Below are 8,545 nucleotides of genomic sequence, written 5' to 3' on the forward strand. Positions count from 1 at the left end.
ATCACTCATACTAACAATCATTCTAACAAAAATAGTCTTCACTATATCTCATGTTGTGCATTCTGTTTGTTGTATGACACGGAGAAGAGAAGGAATCTCAACATCCTTTGATTCAGAACTTGAGAGAACCCTTTGGAGACAAAAAAGGGAGGCAAGAGGAAAAAGAATTATTGGCACTGAGGAAGAGGAAGAGTACTTTGAATCCAACATGGAAGAGAATTTGGAGAACAATCATGAAGAGGAAGCTCATAATCATGCCAGAGAAGGCCATGCAAACTGGGCTGGGCATGAAAGGAGGGTCTTAGGATCCTATATCAATCCTAATCCAGGAAACTGTGGAAGCAGCATTCAGAAACCCACCATACATGCCAACAATTTCGAGCTAAAACCTCAGCTCATCACTTTGGTGCAAAATAATTGCTCATTTGGAAGAGGTGCTCAAGAAGACCCTAACCAACACTTGACCACCTTCTTGAGGATTTGTGACACGGTGAAGTCCAATGGAGTCCACCCCGATGTCTATAGGTTGCTCTTGTTCTCCTTTTCACTCAGGGACAAGGCAACAAAGTGGCTGGAATCCTTCCCAAAAGAAAGCCTGACAAATTGGGAGGAGGTAGTGAACAAGTTTTTAGCAAGATTTTATCCTCCTCAAAGGATTAATAGGCTAAGAACTGAGGTGTAGACTTTCAGGCAACAAGATGGTGACACACTTTATGAAGCATGGGAGAGATTCAAAGACTTGACAAGGAGATGCCCACCAGAGATGTTTAATGAGTGGGTCAAACTTCACATCTTCTATGAAGGTCTTTCCTATGAGTCAAAGAAGGCTGTGGATCATTCATCAGGAGTATCTTTAAACAAGAAGAAAATCGTTGAAGAAGCCATAGATGTCATTGAAACAGTTGCTGAGAATGACTACTTCTATGCCTCTGAAAGAAGTAACACTAGAGGAGTAATAGAGCTGAACCACATGGATGCACTGTTAGCCCAAAACAAGATGATCACCAAGCAGCTAGCAGATCTTACCAAGAAGGTGGAAGAGAACCAAGTTGCAGCAGCTATCACCTCATCACCAACTCATGAAGGAGTAAATATAGAAGAAGAAGGTGACTGGGAGCAAGCCAACTATATGGAAAATTCACTTAGACAAGTCCATGATCCATACTCTAAAACCTGCAACTCTGGATGGAGAAATCACCCCAACTTTGGATGGGAAAACCAATAAGACCAAGGACAAGATCGGAGATGTTCCAACTTCAACTCCAACAACAATGCCACTCATCAAAACACTTCACAGAGATATTACCAACATCCATCTAACCAACCTTCTCAACCACCTAATCTCAACCCACCATCATTCACAGATGATAGGCTTTCAAATATTGAGGCTCTACTTGAAAATATATGCAGAGAAGTCCAAGACAACAAAGTGTTTAAGGAAAAGTGCGAGCCAACATCAAGGACCAAAGAGAAAACATCAAGAGATTGGAATCCCAAGTAGGTTATCTATCTCAACAAATTCCCAAACCCACTGATGGATTCCCCAGTGATACAGAAAAGAATCCAAGAGGAGAACCAAAGAAAGTGAGATGGGAAGAATGCAAAATGATAACCACAAGTGATGACGGGAGTATGAATGGAGTAGAACACCTCCAAAATAACCAAAGGGAAATTCAATAGGAAGGAAGCTATGCAACTCCACTCACATCCAAGGAAGAGCTAAAGAAGAAGGACGTATTGAACCCATATGCACCTTTTCCCCACAGGCTTAAAAGTGGTGTAGCAGGGAGAATGTACTCAAGATTTCTTGTTATGTTTGCATCTTTAGATGTAAATATACCATTCATTAAAGCCCTCCAACAGATGCCCTTCTACATTAAGTATATAAAGGAGCTACTAGCCAGAAAAAGTCCATTGAAGGGTGGACAAACAATCAAGATGAACAGAGATTATAGTGCTCTCATTTAACCAGGACCACCCACAAAGAAGGAGGATCCAGGAAGCTTCCACATTCCTTGTGCCATAGGAGAAACAATGATTGACAAAGGGCTTTGTGACTTAGGAGCAAGCATCAACTTAATGCCTCTCTCTCTCATGAAGAAGCTCTAAATCAATGAACTAACTCCTACTAATGTAATTATCAGATTGGCTGACAAAACCCAAAAACAAGCAGTAAGAGTAGTTGAAAATGTGCTAGTAAAGGTTGGGAGCTACTATCTTCCCACAGATTTTATCGTTCTGGAAATGGATGAGAATCCTATCTACCCCATCATTCTGGGAAGACCATTTCTAGCCACAGCTAGAGCACTCATAGATGTAGAACGAGGAGAGTTAGTGTTGAGAATACATGATGAGCAGCTCACTTTCAATGTTTACAACCTCTCACAAGGAGCAGATCACAAAGACAATAAGATGATAGAAGAGCCAAACGAGGAAGCACAAACAACACAATTGGAAGCCCCATTGGTTGAGGAGCATAGTCAGGAAGAACCATGTTCAAAGGTGATCCAAGAGGAACTAGAACCACCAGATTCATGCAAGATCAATAACAAGAATCTCCTAGAGCAAGAATCCATAGAAAACAAGAAAACATCAATGGAAACAAGGAAAAGAGTTCCAAGGGGATGGAGAAATAAGAAAATTCCTACAGACAATTTCTCACCAGGTGATGAAGTTATTTCTACATATTTCCATCTATACCACCTCACCTACCCACTATTCCATCTCAGCTACCTCTTGTGTATACTATCAATAAAATCTTATCCTTAGAGCACTTGGAGCTCGTCAACAAAGCTAACGGATATAGATTCATTACAAGAGGAGAGGACTTCAAGCACTATCAACCACCTTGACAAAGAACCAACGTCAAGCTAGCGATGCTAAAAGAGCGCTCTGTTGGGAGGCAACCCAACCTGAGGTAGTTTCCTTTTCATCTTCACTTCAATAAAGATCACAAGTTGTTTCCCCTGTATTGTGAGGAGCTAAGTTTGGTGTTCCACACCAAAACAATCCAAGAGTGAAAGTGTAATTCTAAGTTTGGTGTCCCACCAAAGATATTAGTTAGAATCACACTACACCCCCAAAACACATTGCTAGCTCCAACCAATCAAGGGAACCACTTACCTGTAGTTTAGTTTCCAGTTAGGAATCGTTTTGTTAACAACATGATATAAGGTTCTCTGCATGTATGTAAACTTTTGTACTGGGCAAGGAACTAAGTTTGGTGTTCACACACCAAATTCAGTTCAGAAGTTCACAAGCATACATGCAAGCTAACTATTTCTCAAGTGTTTCGGGAACAAGCAACTTCCAATAACTTTGTAGGAACCTTATGAGGAAATGGTGCACCTTCATCCAAGGAGGTAAAGTAGCAAAGACTATGGATGATGACAAAGAGGAGGACAACTAGAAACCATCACCCGAAGGTTGTATTGTTACTTAATTCCATATGCTGAGAATGTTAAAATTGGAAGTTCAAATGCACCTTTGATTAATAGTTGCTCGTTAGTTGGAACCTTTTCAATTCTGTCTTCAATTCTCCTTGCTTAAGTCTATGTTATTGAGCCTAATGTCTTGAATGTTCACTTGCACCTTTCTTACATGTATGCTTGTCTCTTTAAGTTAATCAAAAAGAAAATGTTATGAAAAGAATGATAGTGGAGTTATTTTGTAAAGTGCATTCTGAATGTTTGTGGTAGGATGATTAGTAAGCTAAGTTGGTTCACCAAGAAAGGAAAGAAAGCAACTATCCGTCCTAAGTCCTAAGTTTGAGACACATTCCTTGAGGCTAGCTAAATAATAAGATCCCAACAAGAAAAGAAAAAGAGTAATGCAAGTGAAAATAAGAAAGGAAACACAATAAGAAACAATGCTAGGCACCAAGGGTTTTGAAACTAAGGCATGTGTTTGTGGTGTTTATGTACAAGGGATATACTTGGATGAATAAGCTTTTAGGGGTGCCTTATCACTTGGTAACTTGGATTAACTAATCCGGGATTATCAGCTTAAAGTCTACTATCAAGAGTAACCCTTGTTACAGAGCACTTAGTAACCCAAAGAGGTGCTGGACACCAAGGTCTTAAGAAAGAAAGAATAACAAACCATGTGCCTGTGGTGTGTATGTATGAGGAAAAGAGACTTGAGGGAGTAAGTCCTTAGGGGTGTCTTAACACCTAGCACCTTAAAACCAACTGGTTTGGGAGTGTTGGCTGAAAGCTTATCATAAAAAGTCGCCCTCTTACAAAGCACCTAGCAAAAAGAAAAATAAACTTTGAAAAGAAAAAAAAGAAGGATCAATAAGAAAGAAGCCTCAAGGGATGCAATCATGAGAGTGACTAGGGATTTGATAAAGGCTTGAAACCTAAAAGGAAAGAACCTAAGTTGCTATGTATGAAACTCCATGAACCATGAATGCTATTTCCATCTTATCTTCTTGTTCTTTCATTTCATTTTTCTTATGCTTCAGTACTTGCTTAGGGACAAGAAAGCTTTAAGTTTGGTGTTGTGATGCCAGGGCATCTAGGCCAGTTTCACTGACCTTTTCCTTATTGTTTTAGGGTAGTTTCATGCATTTTCCTAGTAAACAAGGCAAGTTTTAGGTGAAAATACACTTACACCTTCATTTAAGCAACTATTGTGAATTTTGCATGATTTCATGAGATTTTTGCCAGAATTACATGATAATCTAATGATGCATAATCTCATGACTTTGGCTAGAGCTTTGATGCACTTTAATTGCTTGATTTCAGGACAAATGAAGCATGAAAGAATCACGTTAGCATTCACGTTAACTTAGTTAACGTGACTACTAACGTGGGATGGCAAATAGCTTGCAACGTTAATGAGAAAAGTAATCACCAATAACGCCTGCGAAGCCATTCATAGCCTACGTTAAGAGCCACGTTAACTAAGTTAACGTGGTACTTAACGTAGAAGAAAAAGAGACTCCACGTTAATGAGAAACGTGAACTCCAATAACGTTTCTCCTCAACGTTAGTGGTAAAAGTGAACACCACTAACGTTGGAAAACTAGGCAATGCCCCACGTTAAGAGTCACGTTAACTAAGTTAACGTGAACTCTAACGTGGAAGAGGATCAACAATGCCAACGTTAGTGACATTCACTTTTGTCACTAACGTTGGATCATTAGCACTGCCTACGTTAACTCTCACGTTAAGATTGTTAACGTGAAAGTTAACGTGGAGTGGGGTTCAAAGAGCCAACATTAGTGACACTCACTTTTGTCACAAACATTGGGAGATGGCTTCATTACTACGTTAAGAGCCACGTTAACTTAGTTAACATGGGTTCTAACGTAGGGGCTTAAGGCAATTAGAGCGTTAGTGACAAAGGTGAGTGTCACTAACGCTCTCGAAGGTGATAGATGCCCACGTTAAGAGCTAGGTTAGCTAAGCTAATGTAAGACCTAACGTAGGGGGCACGAGGCAAGCAACGTTAATGGGAAAAGTGATTCCCATTAACATTTGCGAAAAGGGGCACAAGCCAACGTTAATGGGAAAAGTGAGTCCCATTAACGTTGGCCAAGAATTTAGAAGGAACGTTAGAAGTCACGTTAAGACTTCTAACGTTGAAAATAACGTGGGCATATAAGGGTGGAACGTTAGTGGAAAAGGTGAATGCCACTAACGTTCTCACACCCAGAAATGTATTCCACGTTAATCTCACTAAATGCCCAAGCCTAATTCATATTTCTCTGCAAGCTGGGCCCACTAAAGATGAGAATCGCTTCAACTCAAGGTCCAAATCCCACATCCAAGACTTGAAGAACTCACTAGAAGATCATGAAGAGTAGTATATATAGGAGTAGTTTTGAACTAGATAGCAGCTTTTTGACTTTTGGGAACTACTCTCTGCAATTTTACTTTTCTGTACTTCTAGCATGGATTCTTCTTTTCTGCCAATTTTGATTCCTAGAGCTATGAACAACTAAACCCTTTCATTGGGTTAGGGAGCTCTGCTGTAATTTGATGGATCAATATTAGTTTTCATTCTTCTTCTTCTATCTTTTCTCTTGATTTTACTAGAAAGCTTTCAATCTTAATTCAATTGGTTAGTTGTCTTGGAAAAGAAACTCTCCATAATTGGATCTCTTCGGAACCTTGGAAGAGGAATGAAGAGATCATGCTAGAAATGCTTTCTCATGCTGGACAAATTTGGGTTTGGATGGATATGTGACTATAATCCTACCAATACTTGATTTGGGAAATGTATGTGGTATAATCAGTGACCATACTTCATCTCTTCTCCTGAGCAATTGACCAAGGAATTGGCTATTGATCAAGATTTGAGAGATTAGATTACCAAGGAATTGAAATCCAATCACTTAAGATTGCCAAGGAGATCAATGAATGCATTGATTGAGGAAGAGATGAGAATGAATTTGATCCGGAGAATTGCAACATCTCCTAAACCCAATGATCTCCCCATTTCTGATCTTACCCATTCTCTTTAATTTCTGCCATTTACTTTTATGAGCATTACCCCAATTCCCCATTTAAGATTCTGCACTTTAATTTCTGCTATTTAATTTCTAGTCATTTAAATTTCTGCATCTCAATCTCAATTCTGTTTAGCTCAACTAGCATATTCTTCTAACTAAAGTTGCTTGACCAATCAATCCTTGTGGGATTCGACCTCACTCTATAGTGAGTTTTACTTGACGATAATTCGGTATACTTGCCGAAGGAAAATTTGTTGAGAGACAAGTTTCCATGCATCGCTAAGATAATTCAAACATTCCGGTTGGTCAACTTTTGGAATCAAAACAACAGTTGTCTCAGTTATCACTTTCGGTCTGATACCTTTTTCAAAAAATTGTTTAACTATACTACATACTTCTTTACTCAAAATCTCCCAATGTTTCTGAAAAAATAAACCATTTAACCTATCTGGACATAAAGCTTTTAAGTCTCCCATAGTAAAAGCCACTTCCTTAATCTCCTCATTACTGACCTTTGCTAATGAATCCTCAATCATCTCTCTAGTGACTCTCCTAGGTATTTCTCGTATGCACTCCTCCAAATTTCTGACTCCAATGGAGGAAAACCACTAAGTCAAATGTCACACAACTACCTACATCAGATTTTTCTCTCCTTGTATCTATTATCCTGATTCATCTTTTAATTTTTAAATTCTATTCTTATTTCTTCTTTGTATTGTTGTTACATGAAAGAAGGCAGTATTCTTATCTCTCCATTTTAACTATTTTAGCCTTGATCTTTGTCTCCAGTATTTCTTTTCCTACTTTCATAACTCTATGATTTGTCTTCTCAACTTATACTATCTCTTCTAATTTCTCTCATTGATATCAGATTTCTGAATACTTTGTAGCTCTACCTTCTTTTTTTCAATTTTTCTTTCTGCTCTCTTAAACCTTCTCCTTCTCTATTTTGTCAACTCCGTCTTGCATCTATTCCTTTTTCTCATAAATTGATTCCAATGACTTCTATCTTCCCCATTCATTTGCCAACTTTGTTTGATAACCTCTTTACACTTCTCATGATCTTCCCAAAAGTCCTTAAACCAGAATTTCTTTTTTTATCCAAACTAATGGCTTTGTTTTCAAAATTAAAGCGCAATTATCCAAACTTACAGCCAGTGAGGCTTCCAAAATAGAATTCTGATATATTTTTTTCATTTCCAATTTACTAAAACCAAATCCAACTTTTCCCCAGTAATAAAGTTATTTTTTTGGATTACTGAACCATGTAAATTTGTTGCTCTTAAGATTAATGTCCATAAGTCCATTATCATCAACAAATTTTTTAAAAGTTTCAAATAAACCTTCGGCTGAGGATAAATGCCCATATTTTTTATCTTGATTTAAAATATCATTAAAGTCACCCAAATAAGCCTGAGGCTCTTCTTGATTTATATTATTTACAATGAACTCCTGCCAAAGTTTCCTTCCCTTTTTAAAAATTGAATTTTCATAAACAAAGATGTCATGCCAAACCTGTCAATTGTTCATGTTAATACTAGCCTTAATATAATTATCACACCACGCATAAACATTAATATTAGAATTTTATTTCCACATCAAACATAGTCTGCCAGACAAGTCCCGGAGTTCTACACAATATTAATAAAATGAGATTTTTTTTATCCTAAACATTTTTTCTTGTCTAGCCCTAGTTTCTATGAGGAACACTATAAGCAGCTTTACTTTTTTGCATAGATCATATAATTTTCAGATATTGTCGGAGAAGCCACATTTCTCCAATAATTTCAGCTAATGATACTCATGACTGTGGGTGGGGCCTATTCAGGCACGCCTCCTCAACCATTTGTGAACCCCTAAATTGGTCAAAAGCATAATGACCATAAAGAGATAATTCATACTTTCCTGTGTCCAATGCACTGTTATTGTTTTTCATTTTCTTTGTAGCTTTGTCTTTTATGTTTTTTTGTTCATTTTTCTATTCCTCATTAGCAAGCAACTGCACCTCATTATTCTCTCTTTTTCTCTTTAGATTCTATTTTAATTCGATCTGCTTCACTAATTGTGTCTCTCACACAGCAGGTT

At 37.9% G+C, this 8,545-nt stretch overlaps 1 non-coding gene across 1 annotated transcript; it reads right to left on the reverse strand.

Moving 5' to 3' along the window:
- Positions 1 to 661: 661 nt before the first annotated feature.
- LOC127743464 (small nucleolar RNA R71) lies at positions 662 to 769 on the reverse strand. The gene has a single exon (XR_008004856.1). It is a non-coding gene; the product is annotated as a small nucleolar RNA R71 (small nucleolar RNA).
- Between the last annotated feature and the right edge of the window lie 7,776 nt (positions 770 to 8,545).

Source organism: Arachis duranensis, chromosome 10 (assembly GCF_000817695.3).
Source record: "Arachis duranensis cultivar V14167 chromosome 10, aradu.V14167.gnm2.J7QH, whole genome shotgun sequence".
In the NCBI taxonomy this organism is placed as follows: Eukaryota; Viridiplantae; Streptophyta; class Magnoliopsida; order Fabales; family Fabaceae; genus Arachis; species Arachis duranensis.